This window comes from Uloborus diversus, unplaced genomic scaffold (genome assembly GCF_026930045.1).
Source record: "Uloborus diversus isolate 005 unplaced genomic scaffold, Udiv.v.3.1 scaffold_13, whole genome shotgun sequence".
Taxonomy (NCBI): domain Eukaryota; kingdom Metazoa; phylum Arthropoda; class Arachnida; order Araneae; family Uloboridae; genus Uloborus; species Uloborus diversus.
In genome coordinates, this window is record NW_026557987.1 from 7,836,394 (window position 1) to 7,855,474 (window position 19,081).

The 19,081-nt window shown below is 35.9% G+C and overlaps 1 protein-coding gene across 1 annotated transcript in view; it reads right to left on the minus strand.

Annotated features, from left to right (window-relative positions):
* The window catches only part of LOC129232679 (sodium/potassium-transporting ATPase subunit alpha-like), a 108,169-nt gene extending 94,160 nt beyond the window's left edge, over positions 1 to 14,009 (minus strand). The window contains exon 1 of the mRNA XM_054866810.1: positions 13,941 to 14,009. The gene's annotated coding sequence lies outside the window, so the exon portion shown is untranslated. The remainder of the gene's footprint in view (positions 1 to 13,940) is intronic.
* Positions 14,010 to 19,081: the final 5,072 nt, after the last annotated feature.

The window sequence follows — 19,081 nt, forward strand, 5'->3', positions numbered from 1 at the left end:
CCATTATTCGCAATTTTAATGTGATTCAATTGTTTATTCTCTAAATATCACCAACAGTGGCCAAATTGAAACCAACATTAAAAAAATAAAATAAAATCGCCAAATTTATCGCCAAGTTGGCGCAAAAATTGGCGACCAAAAGACTGCCGATATATCGCCAAGTGTCGGACAAATTATAACGCCACTTGAGTTTACATCGAAATTATGGATGATTTCCCCCCAAAAAGGAGCAAAAGACCCCCTTAGGAACATTCGAATGCAACCAAAAGGGAAGGTGCATAACTAGGCCCCACTAGGAGTCTACGTACCAAATTTCAACTTTCTAGGACATTCCGTTCTTGAGTTAGGCGAGATACATACACACATACGCACGTACATACAGACGTCACGAAAAAACTCGTTGTAAATAACTCGGGGATCGTCAAAATGGATATTTCGGGTGTCTGTATGTTTCTAGGCATATATATACGTGTGGTCGGGTTGAAAAATGAACTTAACATTAACATCCTAAACATATTGTCTGAGTCTAATCAGGGAACCATGATTGAGAACAATGAAAAAGGTTTAATCAGGTAGCAATAAAAAAGGCATATTGAGACATGTTTTGAGGTTAAAATTATTTGCCCTTGTGCCCCCGTTATCAAGATAGGTCTTGAAGTCTGCCGAAGTGTTAAATAATAAATATATTAATTTGAATTTTTGGTATCTTGAATTCAAATTATGTTATTCGCAATCACGAGCGTGTGTGTGAATGCGCGTGTGTGTTTGTGTAGGCGCATGTGTGTGGGTGCGTGTGTGTGTGTGTATGTATGCATGTGTGTGCGTGTTGTGTATGCAGTGCTGTGTGTGTAATCTACAAAAAAGCGAATAACCAAGTTATCTCAACGTGGAACCGTAACATGGGTAAGCCAATTGGCGAGAAATTCACCATACATCTTTTGTAAACATACAGGTGAACCAAAAGACCTTGTAACGTTCCACTACGGGCAATGCCGGGCGGGTGCCACTAGTAAATAAATAAATAAATAAATAAATTGAAAGAAGACAATGACCAAAAACTATTTGACCTGATGCTGAACCGGAAAAACGAAACGAGTGAAAACACTGGGGAGAAAAACAGCGTCAAATGTTCAATCGTACATCATTGACGTATGAAAATACGTATGACGTATTGACGTATGTCGTATCATTGTGCGTATGTTAATTGATTTTCTTTTTAGTTAGAAAGTCGCTTGGCGAATTTGGCGATGAATTATGGAGCTTTTTTACATTTAAAAGCTACTGCAAATGCAGTTTCGATGTCATTTGTTTTTCTTTAATTCAACGGATCTTCTTTAAATTTTTAGCACAGGCATCGCTGCGCGGGGTACTGCTGGTAAATAAATAAATAGAAAGAAGACAATGGCCAAAAACTCTTATTTTGACCTGATGCTAAACCGGAAAAACAAATCGAATGAAAACAGTGGGGAGAAAAACAGCGTCGAATGTTCAATCGGGTTTCTCGCACGCTTGATTTCCTCGAAGTACGAGCGAATCCATTCTTCTTCGATTGATTTACCGGGCGTTCGATGGATTTACGGCGCGCGTTTTTCCTGCCGCGTGATTGCGGCCCCGACAGCCGAATGCCAACTGCCACTCAGCCGCCTTTGTTCCCGCACTTTCCTCACGACACCCCTTTTTTCCTCGTTCGAACCGACACCGAACTCGAAAAGAAAAGAGACTCGAAATGAAGATGTGTGGACCTTTTAATTTTCGAGGGCCGCACCGCGCATATTGAGTCTCGCCGGCTGGACATTTTAATTTTTCCTCAGATAGCACGGAGTAGGCAACAAAACGACAAACTGATAATGGTTTTCGTCGTCATTACATGCTTATTTTATGACTATTGGTACAGTGAAACCTGTGTATGTTGACCACTCGCGATGCAGTACTTAGGTGGTCAACTTAGACAGGTGGTCAACTTATAAAGGGGGTAGTGATTTTTTCTTTTTTTGTCATTTCTTGCACCATGTATTCATTTTTTGACTAATTAACACTTAGTCCTTTTGTTCAACTCACTTTCATTGTTTAATATTACTTTGTAGCAATAATTAAAAATTTCATTCAATTACTTTTGTTATTTCTTCCTAGTTTTTTACTATTTTAGACACTGTAGTTTTAGAAATTTATGTGTCAGCTAATTTTCTATGGCTTTCTCTCTTTTCATTTAATTTTAATATTTCATACTTTTTATCAATCTCAATTTCAACTAACTTTCTCTTTGAAGCGATTTTATGAAAAACTTACAACACAAAGAGCTCTACTCTCCTAGTTCATAAAGGCAGTTGAAAATGAAAATGTCGTAGCTTTTTACTCTTTTACCACAAAATATTGCAGCTGGAAGAAAAAAACTTTGGACTTTTCTACTGACACCTGTTATCGTTGAACAGAGAGTAAAAAAAGCTATCCCAAATAGAACAACAAAAGAAAAATAAGTTAAAGAGCAGCATAAGCTTTATGCCGCTGTTTTATTTAGATGGCAAAATGCTTGTCTGACATCAATATTAAAAAGAAAATTATAAGTAAAATTATTTTTGGAAAACTATAAAATAAATAAATAAAAAATAAAATAAACCAAGTGGTCGACTTACAAAGGGTTTTTACAATACTCCAAACCAAGTTTAGTGTATATTAGTGGTCAAGATAGAAGGTGGTCAAGTTACAGAGGTTTTCCTTCATTATATAAGATAGGACTAATTCCGTTCCTGAAAAAAGCGATCTACATAGGTGGTCAACTTACAAGGGTGGTCATCTTTACAGATTTTACTGTACCTGCATGGCTTTGCCAGTAGTAGAATATTAAGAGGTCTTTTGGTTCGCCTGTATAATGCGTTTTTTTTTTTTTCAAGATCGCTTCATATTTTTGGCAGGTTTGAAAACTAAACATGTAGCTTAACAAAAACCAGCACAAGCCTTAGGAGCCATTCATTAATTACGTAAGGATCATTTTGGCAATTTTTGACCCCCCTCCCCCATGTAAGGTTACATAAAATTTTTCAACCCCTCCCCCATGTAAGGATACATAAATTTTTTCAACCCCTCCCCCCCTATTCTTACGTAAGAATCCATTTCATTTTTCACAATAACAAAATAACGGATCTTACATCACAGGAATCGTTATTACTTTAAACCATTTTGTGTAAGGAAATATTTACTAAAAAGTTGAAATCTAGACTGAATGTTTTTTCGAAATTTTTTTTGTATATGATGCGATATTAATTGAAAATAAAACGTGCCATACAAAGTGCGACTCTTTTATTATATTTTACACTATTCAAGTTTTACACAAATAAAAAACAGCTCATCCTAATACATTTTTTACCTTCCAGACACAAATGGAATCTAGACTGAATGTTTTTTCTAAAAAAATTTTTTTATACAGGACTAGCTGCATTGCGCGGCTTTGCCCGGTCTACCTTGAAAAAAACCATTGTGTCAAGTGAAGTATCTTCAATAACCAGGATTAAATGAAAGAAAAAATAAACCATCATGCAAAATTTTCTCGCCAAACAATGACGACAGATACTAAAATACTTTTAAGAAATTAAAATAAAATGAGAAAGATGGATTTAAAATGCTTAACCATGGAAACACAAAATAAAATAAGTTTAAGAATTGAAGATGAGAAAGACGGAAATATACAATGGATTCAAAAAGCGTTACCGTGGAAACGCAAAATAAAATGGTTAAAAACTTGAATAGAGAACAGATTTTTCAACTTCATTTCATTCGCTTGTACCTTTTTTTCTAATGGAGATAGAGGGTTAAACTTTCGACCTTAGGTCGAGTTAGATCTGGAGTAAAAAAAAACAGCTCTTTCCAATGCTGTCAAAAAGAAAACTGTGGGACAATTCCTTCACTTTTTATTGATGGATTTAATGAAGAAAGTAGTGCTTAAATTTCCGCTAAGCCTAAAAAAATTCGAGCTAAAAACGTAAAAACCTCCCGCCGCAATTAAGTTAAAGCATTGGAACAAATTGCATAGAACGCGGAAAATTCTTCCCTTTCCAACGATATGTAATGTTACTATTTGCGAGTCATTTTTCACCCCCATATTCGGGAATTTATGTGAAAATTGTGCCTAAATTGGAATAAAAAAAAAGAAGTATTCATCGAATTGTTTTCGAACTGGTCTGCAAACCTTCTCAGGACTTAGAGGAACAAAGTGTGAAAATTTCAGCGAAATCGGCCGGGTAGTTCTCGAGTTTTGCGAGTTCAAACAAACAGACGCTTTTTGGAGACTTCATTTTATATATGTAGAGATGCGATATGCCTTACATAGTGCGAATTTTTTTATTATTTTACACCATTCATTATTTGTAAAACAAATAAAAAACAGCGCATCCTAGTACGTTTTTTACCTTCCAGACACAAATGAAATAAGATCCCAGCCAAATCACTTGACCGCGCGATTTCTAATGATGTAAAATATCGACTTGGAAAATATTACGTAAGAGTGGGTTTGACCCCCTCCCCCCCTGTAAGGGTATGTAGAGATTTTTCCAAACCTCCTCCCCCTTGGGACCCTTACATAATTAATGAATGGCTCCTTAGACATATTTTAAGTGTGGAAAGAAGTCTCTCACACAGCACTGCTACGTTTGATCTGACTGTGGGCATAGGTTTTATCAAAATATTTTATTTCTTCCCTATTATACGCGGAGAGACTTCAAGTCGAGGTCCTATTCAGTGTCCCCAAAAGTCATAGTCGAGTCCTGTGTTTACATACACATGTATACATTCATTTTCCCGCCATTCAGCGGCACTTCCGATTTCGAGCGAAACTTTCGGTTTCTCTAAAAAGGAGCCTTTTGTGGGTCGCCGGCCGGATCGGACCGGTGTCCGCGTTGTTAGACCAGCGAACAGGTGCGCCCTCACGTGCCTATCAGCTGCACGTCGCGTGCCTCGAACACCCTCGGAATCCCCAACGAGCGGGAAATGAGCGCCAAAGAGAATGCTCCGATTCGAAGATGAATTCATTCACTTGAAATAGCTTCACAGCTAAATTAAATAAAAGAGCAGACTAAATTTAAAAAAAAAAAAAAAATTTAATTTGAATTTTGGCATCTTGAATTCAAATTATGTTTTTCGCGATTACGAGTGCGTGTGTGTGTATGTAGGCATGTGTGTTTATGTGTGTGTGGGGGGTATGTGTGTTTGTGTGTAGAAGGTATATGTATGTAGGCATGTGTGTTTGTGTCTGTGTGCAGGTATGAGTGTGTGGGTAGTTGTGTGTATGAGTGTTTGTGTGTGGTGGGGAATGTGTATGTGTGTGTAGGCATATGTGTTTGTGTCTGTGTGCATGCATGAATATGTCGGTAGTTGTGTGGATGTGTTTGTGTGTATGTGTAGGTAGGTGTCTGTATGTATGCGTGTGTGTATGTGTGTGTGTATGTATGCGCGTGTGTGTATGACATGGATGTAACCTGGAGACGGCTTTCGCTAGAGGAGCAGCATCGTGAGGAGCCGGTCGACGGTGGGGCTGCAGAGGTTGCTGGCGGGAAAGTAAAATGATAGGACCTCAAAACAGTCAAATGACAGCAATAAGCAATCGTGATTGCTCAAAAAAATTGTTCGAAAGGAGCGTTGATCGAGAGTGTTCTTAGCTAGGTTACATCTTTGGATGACATTCAATGACGAAGATATTAATTAAAAAACTCTTAAAGGTTTTTCACGATTTTCGCAGTGAAACCATAGTTAAAAATTTTTAAGTTTGACACCAAAATAAAGAGAATTTTTTTCCGCGTCTGATAGAATGTGCTTGGAACTTCCATGTTTGATAGAATTTGAATGATAACGTTTTTTTTTAAAAGCAGATTTTAATAACGGCTAAGCCTTTATTCACGCGATTGATCACCGAATCCATTGTTGGCCGACAAGGAAATGAAAAGCAATGATTTGAAATTTTTATCTGTTGCCAGTTTCTGTTTAATAGCAAATAAAATACCTGTCATTGATTTTTAATAGTACAAGGCTTTTAAAAAGATTTTCAATTTTTTCACTTGATTCTACAGTTGCGACTTTTTTTTTTTTTTTTTTTGAGCAATCACGATTGCTCATTGTTCTCACTTGACTGTGTTTGGCGTTCCTTTGATTTTATTTTCCCGCCGCCACCCTCCGCACCATCACCGTCGACCGGCTCCTCACGATGCTGCATCTCTAGCGAAAACCGTCTCCAGGTTGCATCCATGTCCTACACACACGCGCATACATACACAACTGCACACACACGCACGCACATACTCCTACGCACACATATACAAACACATACACACAACTACCCACACATTCATGCCTGCACACAAACACATATGCCTACACGCACATACACATACCTCGTCCCCACGCACACAAACACTCATATACACAACTACCCACACACAAACACATACACACAACTACCCACACATTCATGCCTGAACACAAGCACATATGCCTACACGCACATACACATACCTCGCCCCCACGCACACAAACACTCATACACACAACTACCCACACACAAACACATACACACAACTACCCACACATTCATGCCTGCACACAAACACATATGCCTACACGCACATACACATACCTCGCCCCCACGCACACAAACACTCATACACACAACTACCCACACACTCATGCCTGCACACAGAAACAAACACACATGCACATACCCCTACACACAAACACACATACCCCCCACACGCAAACACACACGCCTACATACACACACACACACGTGATTGCAAAAAACATAATTTGAATTCAAAATGACAAAATTCAAATTAATTTTCTTCTTTTTTATTTTTAATTTTATCGTTGCTTGCTTTCTTTTTCACTTTCAACAATTCATACGCGTTTGACCCGACCTCTGCGCGTCTGACCCTAGCTCTGACGTCATTCCCGCCGTTTAGTGCGTAAGTTTTTTTCCCGCCATGCATTTAATAGGCAGCTCTAATCTCGGAGTCATCGGCAGAAGCGATAACCCCTCGGAGAGCTGGAGATTTGGAGCGAGCAAAAAAAAAAGGTGTTTGGACATTCACTTAGTTGCGTAAGAGAAGGAAGATTGTGTGGCCTCGCTGCAGACGATATTTTCATCGCTTATCCGGCAGTAGCGTAACTATGGGTTCTAGCGCTCCTGGCAAACTAAAGAAACTGCGCACAGTGGCGTAGCCATGGGGGGATAGGGGGGTTAGAAACCTCCACCATGAGCCCCAAAAAATTATATATATATATATATATATATATATATATATATATATATATATATATATATATATATATATATATATATATACAGTGAAGCACAGTTTATACGTTTCTCTTTTGTACGTTTTTATCAATTATATGTTTTTCAAATCGGTCCCTGCATAGTCTAATACTCAGTAACCTATACCAATTATACGTTTTTTCATACAGTCGCTTCAAAAACGTATAAACGGTGCTTCACTGTATATACATATATATATATATATATATATATATATATATATATATATATATATATATATATATATATATATATATATATATATATATATATATATATATATATATATATATATATGTGTGTGTGTGTGTGTGTATAAACTTGAGGGCATAGCTTTACTTTAAACTTCTGAAAAAATTACCCCGCCCCGCCCCCAAGGATTTTTTTTACGCCACTGACTGCGCCTCCCCCCCCCCCAAGGTCGCCCACATGGGAAGTCACCGGAAGTCATTGTGACCTCCAAAAAAGCTTTCTTTTTTGGAACATTTTAATTAGGGGCCGTTCATTAATCATGTGATGTCTTTTTTTGGCATTTTTTAATCCCCCTCCCCCTTGATGATACATGGTGAGGTTGAAGACTAACCCTATCCCCTTACTATATCACGTGTATGTTTAATACCTACGAAAAATCTTATTATTCGCAACTCCAGAGCTCGAATTCGCTACCTTGCGGTGATTAACAATACTAAAGAAAAAGGTAAAACATTCCGTTCCACCTGTTTTCTTAGGGGTAAATTACAGGTTTCAGACAGTTTGTGGTCTAATGTAATTTCAGAAGAATAGAAAAGAAAGCTTCCCACAAACACGATGAAATATGACTGTCATTCACTAAGCGTCAAAGCAAGTTATAAGTGACGGCGTGTGTTTGTTTTACCTTTTTCATCCGCCATTAGACAGTGGCTTCAGCGCCCCCTATAGTTCGTTGGAGTTGCGAATTCTTTTTAAATACTTATAAAATACAGACATAAGTATCATCTAATAGTGAAGGACTATACAATAATAACAACAAAGACTATAATAATGAAAGCTATGTGAAAAAAATATTAAAGTAGAGTATTCTCGGACCACATGCGCGTTTGTCGAAAAAATAAATACACTACAACCCTTCCTCCCCCTATCTGATGCTTCGTGATTTTTTCTGGACCCCCCCCCCCCCTTTCGAGCCTCACGTGATTAATGGACGGCCCCTTCAGTTGATTCGACCAATAGGAGGCAGCATTGAATTTTTTTTTCCTATTTTCTTTTTTAGAATTCTTTTCAATAATTTTTAGATCATGGGGATTTAGGGGGTTTTAGATTAGGTAAGTGCATTAAGAAAAACATTATTTTTTCACACCCGGATATTGCGAATAACCCCGATTTAACGTATAGAAAGTTTCGATCCCGGTGAATTCGTTTAATCGGGGTCCGACTAGTACTTGTTCCGATAAAGAACGAAAACAAATTTCAGCTCTCTCTCTCTCATATCACACACACGCCGTCCGCAAGAACTCCTTTTTGAATGTGAGCCATCCCAATCTAGCCGGTGTTGATGGCTCCGATAAAACTCCGATCTCTGCAATCAGAACCCCCACTCGAGAGGCGCACCTCGACTGATAGCGCGCTCGAAACACTCGCCTTCTATCCGACTCGGGCGAAATACTGGGAGATAACAGCGCGAGCCTTCTCAGAATATTAGACATTTTGAAATATTGGGTGCAAGTTATAAACAAAAATAGCATAATAATGCAGAAATTCATTTTGCTGCGTTGCCCGGCTTTGCCCGGTCTACTTCGAAAATGAATATTGTGTCAAGTCAAATGAGCTATATAATAACGGGCGATGTATCACATACAATAATAGACATAAACAGCATTATAAAGAAAGATTCGTGGAAACGCAATGGGGTCGTTTCCAAAAAAAATTTTTATAAGTATTTTTTTTCTGAAAGAGCATGCTTAAAAACATAGGATCTGACCATTTTTTAAATAATTCTACTAAGTTTAATATTTTTTAAACAAATACTAAAATCGGTGCTCTTTTATTGTTTACTCTTCTGTCCGATAGCATCACAAATGATGAAATGCCATTCAGTGTTGCCATTCACAGAGCAAAATATTTAATTCTCATCTTTGCTCACGTGTATTGGCAATGATAGGGTTGACGGCAAGCGTAGAGCACAATATTTAATTCGCTTCTTGATTATCATAACGTGGAAACGCGGTAGAAAGATGCGCCAAAGAGCATCATGTGTGACGTCATCAAGACCACGCCTTGTTAGAAAAAACGGACATTTAAAAAAAATTAAAAAAAATAACTGTTGGGAAAATGAAAGTATTTTCTGGGTCCATGTTATCTTATTTATTTATTTATTTTTTTGCTTTTTCTATCAATTTTAGTGACAAAAAGTACTACTTTTGACTGAAAGAAACAACCCCATTCGAACTATAGCTTTCTACTTGAAGATTTTTTTTCATTTAAATTCAAATAATACTGTTTTCTATACTAATAATAAAGCTGAAAGTCTCTGTCAGGATCTGTCTCTCTGTCCGGATCTCTGTCTGTCAGGATGTCTGTGACGCGCATAGCGCCTAGACCGATTTTCATGAAATTTGGCACAAAGTTAGTGTGTAGCATCGGGATGTGCACCTCGAAGCGATTTTTCGAAAATTCGATGTGGTTCTTTTTCTATTCCAATTATAAGAACAAAATTCTCATAAGATGGACGAGTAAATAATGAAATGATCATAACATGCAACCGTAACATGGGCACAAGCCAACTGGCGAGAAGATTCACCATACATTATTTGTAACTACACTGTAACAAATTTCGGAAACGTTTCTGGATATATCGGAAACGTTTCCGAAATAGTAGGAATCCTTCATCCAATAGCGAACTCCTCAATATTCAGAAAGCTTTTTGTTATTTCAAGATATCTAGAAGCGGAAGTGATGACGCAACGCTTCGAAACCTATTTCATCCTTCCAACACAGGCGCCAATGAGTCGGAAATAACGAGAACTTCTTTTTTTCTTATGTATGGTTGCTATAGTCAGCAACTGTTTAGCATTGGATTGCTTGTTATTTCATGTCTAGAGAGTAGTAAAATGTGTCGAAACTAATTTCACGCCTTTGCATTTTGGACTGCCCTTGATTTTTTAGACGATGTACGCAGCTATTAAGTTAGTTAATAACCATTTGCTTCTTTACAATTTATAATGCGACCATAATTAGATATATATTGTGTGTTCAAGCGTGAATAGTTTCAACACCCGTGTTTATACTTAATGAAACGAAAACCTTTGGATTACTTATTCAGTTGTAATGGAGGTACTTAGATTTTCTTCCGCTCATGTTCACTTGTAAGTATTAATGAATATTTTAAAACATGTTGTTATATACATTTATATTTTTGTTGATTTGCATTTGATGAGTCTCCAATTGTAACTGTTTTTGGGTTTATCGAATTAATTTAAAGTTATCCTACATACCTATGTGCGCGGTGTACTATTTGTTGTAACCAACTGAAACTGATTAATTACGCAAAAGAAGTAAGATTTATATTTGAGAAGCAATCACAGAAAAGTTATTTCGAAATACTTGGATGTACATACATTTTGGTTCAAAAAGAAAAAAAAAATCAATTGTTTAATTCATTAGAAATATGGTAATGCAAATATTTTCTAGTATTGTAATATGCTTCACAAAAAATGTGCCGGTATAATTTATCTTTTTTATTATAATTTATTCATTCATTTAAAAATATTTATACCATTAGAAAATGACCATGTTATCTATTAGTAAGAACATAGTTATGAAATTAATTCATCTGCTTATTCATTTTGTTAAATGTGGTTAACAATAAAAAAATTCCTTGACATTAGTTCCGAAAATAACATTTCCTTCGTGGATATACTAGTTTAATGTAGGACAGTCAGGAGGAATGAGTCAGTGGCAAAAATGGAACAGCTGCATTTACATGCTGAAATAAAAAGTAATATTATTTCATGTCATCGTTTTAAAAGTGATCAGTTTTTAAATACTATGTTATTAATATGCAATGCACATATGGTGAGAAGACGAGGGGCGTTCACCACGCAGACTGTGCCATTGACATTTTCAAGGGGTTGCTTTTTTTAAGGCGGGGGGCGCTTTATATCATTTTATGGGTGCTCCATCACTCTTATGGTGTGGGGGGGGGGGGGGACTCTCGTATATATGAAATGGAATAATCATGTAATAGAGTTCAATGTTTTAATAAATAAAATATATAATGCATTTTGCGCACACTCTAAATCAGTAACCTATTTTGATTAAGTATCTATATTTGTGATAAACTGGAAAAGGGCAAGAACAGAAGAATAAACCCGAATGGTTCCAGCAGGGGGACTTTGGTGTCATATTTAAATTCATCAATTTCTCTGTTGGTACTTTTCGGTACATTTTGTTCGTCAAAGAAATTGACTTGACGTGAACGAATTTCGGAACGCAAAGTGTAGGTAAGTTCTGTCAAATTTTATCCGAAAATAAAAGCTATCAAGTTTGATACAAGATATGTTTTTAAGTTCTGCATTAAAAATACAATATGTTGATAATTTTGTCTTGAAAATATTGAGAGAAAAACTGAAGTTTAATATTGTTTAACAAACAATCCCACTTTTGAGAAAGTACTCCCCTTCCCTCCCCCGACGATTTTCTGATTATGAATGAAACTACTATATTATTTCATAAATTTTCAAAAATTTATAACTGTGCATATGTTATGCTGTTAACCATGCTATTTGTCATTAGAAATTCAGAAAAAAAAAATCCACGAATGATTCTAAAATTGCTTGTTTCATTGCTCTTAGATATGAAAGAATTGAAACTGATATGGCATGCAATACTATAGTAAAGAATTATTTTTTAGAAAAAATCACGGAAAAAGGATTCCGAAATTCTCAGAAACGTTTTTGAAAATTGTTTGGAGAATTCCGAAATACTCGGAAACGTTTTCGAAACTTTCATGAACCACAGCTGCACAGAATACTCATAAACATTTCTGGAAATTACAGAAAGAGGATTCCGAAATACTCAGAAACGTTTCTGAAAATTACAGAAAGAGGATTCCAAAATACTCAGAAACATTTCTGGAAATTATAGAAAGAGGATTCCGAAATACTCAGACACGTTTCTGGACATTAAAAAATAGGATTCCGAAATACTCAGACACGTTTCCGGACATTACAGAAAGAGAATTCCGAAATACTCAGAAACGTTTTTGAAAATTTCATGAACAGCAGCTGCACGATATACTCAGAAACGTTTCCGAATTTTTTTTACAGTGTATACAGGCGAACCAAAAGACCTTTTAATTTTCTACTACGGGCAAAGCCGAGCGGGTACCATTAGTAAGTCATAAAACATAGTAATAATAATAATAATAATAATACTAATAATAACAAAAGCGTGGTAAATAATAATTGAAGAAATTATTTTGTTAGAGGCAGAAAAACGATCTCTTTCTTAGACCGCTGTTTCTCTAGTCGTAACACAAATCATCATCTCAGAGAAAAATGGATCCAATTTTCTCTGTAAATGTCGATTGCATGCATAAATAAGTACCAAAGAACATCTTTGGCAGTACTATGAAGGCGCAGGATGTACCATCTTATTCGGTGATTTTACCTTAGAAAGGATACATCAAAGAGAGGTATTAATTTTTAAACAAAGTTAAAACTTTTTACTTTCTTTCACTCTCCGGTGCCCATTCCAAAAACTATGTCTGTATCCGCCCCCTGTACAGGGCCGCCGAGAGCCAAGGTGGGCCCCCCAAAACAACCGGACCCCTCGTTTCCGACTTAGACTGACAGGGCCTCTCGTCGACCCTGCATATCTTCCGCTCATCTGCTCTAAGCATTCCAAGTTTGTGTGCTCGAATTTTAAAAAATTTTAACAGATCTATAGTGACGAAAAAAATCGAAGAAGCTTTTAATAACGCTTTTAAATTTGTGACTTGACTTGAAGCAAAGAAAATTTTGGAAACCTGTATTACTTGAAAAGTTTAATAGCTCTCGAAATCTATGCTTGTTTAAGTTTAGCCCTGAAATGAATTAGTCAACTTCTTTACTAATAATAAAGCTGAAAGTCTCTCTGTCCGGAGGATGTCTGGATGTCTGGAGGATGTCTGTGACGCGCATAGCGCCTAAACCGCTCGGCCGATTTTCATGAAATGTGGCACAAAGTTAGTCTGTAGCATGGGGGTGTGCACCTCGAAGCGATGTTTCGAAAATTCGATGTGGTTCTTTTTCTATTCCAATTTTAAGAAAAAAAAAATATCATAAGATGGACGAGTAAATTACGAAATGATCATAACGTGGAACCGTAAGATGGGTACAAGCCAACCGGCGAGAGAATTCACCATACATTATTTATAAATATACAGGCGAACCAAAAAACCTTTTGATTTTTCTATTACGGGCAAAGCCGTGCGCGGGTATCACTAGTTATTAAAAAAACTAAACTTTACAATTGCTGCTATCACTTCCCACTGTTTTTGGCATCCATTAAAGAGATCATTACGACAGAGAAAGCAACTTAAGAAATAGTCTTTAAGAAAATGTCACGAAGGACGAAAGGAGGTTTCGATTAAAAACGGCGGGCAGCAAAGATGGGGACTACTCACCGAATCTGGTTGCACGCTGTTCCCGCGTGCTCAGCTGAGTTCGAACACTCGCTCTGGCCCCAACCCAGTGTTCGCTCGCTGGGAGAGAGAGGGAGAGAGTTGCGCGCGCACCCGACTTTCTCCCTTCCCCTACTTCTCCTCCTTCTTTCTTCGGAGATTCTTCCTTATTTCATTTCGCATTTCAAATGACTGTCGCTGTTCGCGAATTGGCACTGATCTCTTTAATTTAATTTAATAATTATTGGAAGAAAATCGAAAATAGTATAAATAATTTATTTTAGTAGATACTAGCTGCGTTGCCCGACTTTGCCTGGTCTACCTTGAAAATAAAAATTGTGTCAAGTGACGTATATTCTACAATCAGGCTTAAATAAAAGAAAAAAAAAACATCATGCAAAATTTCCCTTCCAAACAATGATGACAGAAAATAATTTTAATAAATTAAAGTGAGAACAAGAAGTTCCGTCTAGAACTATACGAGCCTACTTTCCCGTATACCCATACTACTTTCTAGTACCTGATCAAAATTCTCAAAAATAGCTAAAATCGCAAATTGTTTCAATTATATCTTTTTAATATTTAAGATGATTTCTAGGAATAAAGTATTCCTCACACATCTTAAAAAATTAAAAAAAAAAAAAAAAGAAGAAGAAGAAAGCAGCACCTTTTAAACAAAGCAGCTAATACACTTTTTTCCTTAAAAAGAAATTGTTTAACAGCTTTCAAAACGAAAAAATAATAATTAAAACTAATAAGCTTATTAAAATAAATACATCGTATCAAAAAAAAAAAAAGTTTCTTTTTCCCTCTGTTGCCAAAAATAATTTTTTAAATGAATTAATGCAACTACCAAAATAAATAAAAACAATAAAATGTCAACTTAAAGAAATACTTTTCATTGTCAAAAAAAAAAAAAAAAATCGTCTGCGCATATCGTTATGTAGAAACATAAATGACTTTGAGTTTATCGCCGAAAACTGAATACCTAAATTAAAACTTTAGCGTGAAAATAAAAACAAATCATATCAACAATAATTATTTCACAGTGAAAACCATAGCTGCGGAGTCGGAGTCAATCTCATTTTGAGATAAAGGAGTCGGAGACGAATATCCAAGAATCGGAGTCAGTCATTTGTCCTCCGTGTATAAATTTTTGTCAAAGCTACGAAGTCAGAGTCGAAGTCGGGGAGTCGGAGTCCGATTAATTGTCGGGCACAGGAGTCGGAGTCCTAGTCAGGTGCCTCTAAATTTTCTGAGTCGGAGTCTGGAGTTTGGCGTCAATAGCTATTTCCAACAAAATTTGTTTGAAATAAATCCGCCTTCAAGTACGGAATCTACATTGACTTTCAGTTTCCCCGTAGGCGCTAATGGTAAGTTTTTTTGAACTGTTCAAAATTGAACAAAAAATAGTTCAAATCAAAAAGTGAAATATGGGACTGAGGTGTCCTCGCCGAGATCTTTCGAACAAAAAAAGTTTGTTCGAATCGGACTATTCATTCAAAAGTTATTAGGAGGGACAGACAGACAGGCCGACAGACCGACAGACATTTTTCCCCATCTCAATACCCTACTTTCCAATTTTTAATTTTTCAATATTTATTTAATTATTTTATTTATTTTTGATTTTTTTTCGTTTTTCGCGACATTTTTAAGATGCATTAAGCCTTCTTTCATGCTTTTTTCTTCTTTTTCTGACTTTTATTGGGAAAGTAGACTGAAAATTGAAAGAAACAGTGGATTCAAAAAGCGTAACCGTGGAAACGTGAAAATAAAATGGTTAACAAATTGAATGGAGATGAGATTTTTCGAACTTGTTTTTAAAAGGCTTATAACTTTTTTTCGTTTCGAGATAGAAACTTCGATCTGGCGATAGATCTGGAGTAAAAAATGTCGCTTTTTCCAATGGTGTCAAAAAGAACACAGTGGGACAATTCCTTTGCTTTTCATTGATAGATTTAATGAAGAAAGTTGTGGCTAAATTTCAGCTAAACCCAAAAGAATTCGAGCCAAAAACAAAAATAACTCCCGCCGTAATTAAGTTAGAGCATTGAAACAAATTGCGTGGAACGCAAAAACTGCTACCCTTTCCAACAATATGTAACATTAATATATGTGCAAGTCATTTTTCACCCCCATATTCAGGAGTTTATGTGAAAAGTGGGCCTAAATTGGAGTAAAAAAAGAACTATTCATCGAACTTTTTTCGGACCAATCTGAAAAACCTTTTCAGGACTTAAAGGAACAAATTGTGAAAATTTCAGCGAAAACGGCCGGGTAGTTCACGAGTTTTGCGAATTCAAACATAACACAGACGCTTTTTAGAGACTTCATTCTATACTACGTAAAGATTTGAAATGATACTTCCTTTCAAAATTCGTGAAAGTAGTTAAAAGATTTTGTACCTTACTTATTACTGGCCAATTTGCGCTTTTTATTGAAACCCAAACAGTTCCAGCCATTTTTCGTACCCAAAACTTTGTATTTTTTCAGAAAGTTCCCCATAAACTGTTTGTCTTTATCCGCCCTTAAACATGCATTTTGTTTTTAAAATGATTACTTTTTCATTCGAAAAAGTTATAATTGTTGAACGTGTTCATGTTTTTTAAAACATACTTAAAATTTATATTTGCGAAAAATGATAATTGAATTCATCCGATTCAATTTATCCGATTAATTTAATTGAGCTTATCCGCCCTTGAACATGCATTTTGTTTTTAAAATGATTACTAATCCATTCGAAAAAGATATAATTGTTGAACATGTTCTTGTTTTTTAAAACATACTTAAAATTTTATTTTTGCGAAAAATTATGATTGAAGCAGCGGTGAATGTTTCAATTTATTTTGCCACTTTATGAATGCACATACATATACAGGATATCCAGCAAAGAACTCCCTGGTTTCAAAATTAAATATCTCGAAAACAAAGGACGATATTGGAATAAAATAAACGGTATGTTTATTGTGAAACCCATAAAAATCATATACAGGAACTTGGAAATTAGTTTGAAAAAGTGCCAACAGGTGGCGCTGCACGCTGTAATTGCAATAGAAGTCTCCATGAATAGTGCTGCGAAGAGGTTGGACGATAATTTCTAACTTTTCTGTATATGTAAGCGTATCTGAGAGACTAAACAACTGCTGAAACAACTAACCTCTTCGCAGCGCTATTTATAGAGACTCTTATTGCAATTATTACAGTGTGCAGCGCCACCTGTTGGCAGTTTTTAAAACTAATTTCGAAGTTCCTGTATATGATTTTTATGGGTTTCACAGTAAACATACCGTTTATTTTATTCCAATATCGTCCTTCGTTTCCGAGATATTTAACTGTACAATGTTCAAACAAATCTAATGCGTCAATACTTTTTCCGACTACTTTACCGTTAGCATAGTGCTTTATTATAATTTTTACCAAAGTCCTTGATTAGACTTGAAATAAAATGAGTAACTACTGAATTAATAGCGTCTACTGATCATGAGCGACTAAATATTTGAATTTTCATGTCTATTTAACGGAGCGTCATTTTATCAAAAGTAATTAAGAAAATGGGGGACAGAACTAGAACACAAAATTTTAAATATTACTATTAAAAAAAAAGCATAAAAATGGAGAAAAATAAATCATCAGCCACAGAAATAAACAAGCTATTCATTAGGCGAAATTGTAAATTAAAATAAATAAAGGAAAATAAAACGCTGATGTAGAAATTGTAGCATTACAATTGATTGGCCTCTGATTAATCCGTAATCGGCTAATTATTTTATGCCGATTAATCAGTAAGCGGTAATCGGCCGAATTCGCTTTTGTTCCGTGTTCTCCTGCTTGACGCCATTATTTGAGTTCTATGTGCAACTGAATTAAATAAAAAAGAGAAGCATTTTTTTTTACTTCCTTTTACAAAAAAGGAAGTATTTTATTCGCGAAAAGAATTTCACTCAAAAATCGGCCTTCATTTCCATTTTGCTCACCCCCGAATGAATGTTCAGTTTTTTCTTTTTTCGACCCGACCACACGTGGATAGATGCCTAAGAACGTATAGACACCCGAAATATCCATTTTGACATTCCCCGAGGTAATTACAACGATTTTTCTCGTGACGTCCGTATGTACGTCATAAAACTCAAGAATGGTATGTTTTTGAAAGTTGAAATTTGGTACGTAGACTCCTAGTGGGGTCTAGTTGTGCACCTTCCTTTTTGGTTGCATTCGAACGTTCTAAAGGGGATCTTTTACACCTTTTTGGTGGGAAATCATTGTTAATTTCAATGAAAACTCCAGTGTACTATTATTTTGCAAACACTTTGCGATATATCGCCAACCTTTTGGTCGCCAAGTTTTGTCGCCAACTTAACGACAAATTTGTCGACATTTTTTTTTTTTCAAATCTGGTTTCATTATCACAATAAAATGTCCAATATTGAGAAAATAATCTTTATAAACGTTTTTTTGCTCCGGTTTGCAACAAGCTTGGGATATTTAAAGTGTTTCTTTGCTTAATCCAAGGCACTACTGTCATTAACTTGACGTAAAAGGAAGTCATGTGATGCACAAATCCACTCGTTTTAAATAAGTGATAATGAACAGAGGTAAAAATTACGGGACAAAAAAATCAGGAACGTTTTACTGTATTTATAAAAATAAAGAAGACATTTTAAATGTTTAAAAAATGATCGGACAGTGAAATTTCCATACTCGTGTACGAAGAAGTTTCATTTTTGCGATCGCGATCGTTTCACTGTAGGGATATATCCCTAATACCAATCACGGAAAATCCCTTTTTTTCGGAAAATTCGTTGTTTTGATGAAAATTTGGGAGACATCTACTTCATTGGGGACTTCGGGAGTCCTATATGTCCTTGCTTGTTTGGATATAATTTATCACCCAATCAAATTTCACCCTTTTTGTCGAACTGACAATATGGTTTAAGTTCTCAACCTCAGACGTCCCCTAGGGGCGCATAAAAGATTTTCACGGTAGGCATAAAGTAAAAAAAAAACGAGCTGATGTGTGCATCACATGACTTCCTTTTACTCCCATTTAATGTCATTTCCCCATTACTGGCAATTTCAATGTGATTCAGTAGTTTACTCTCTAAATATCACCAACAGTGGACAAATTGAAATTAGATTTAAAAAAA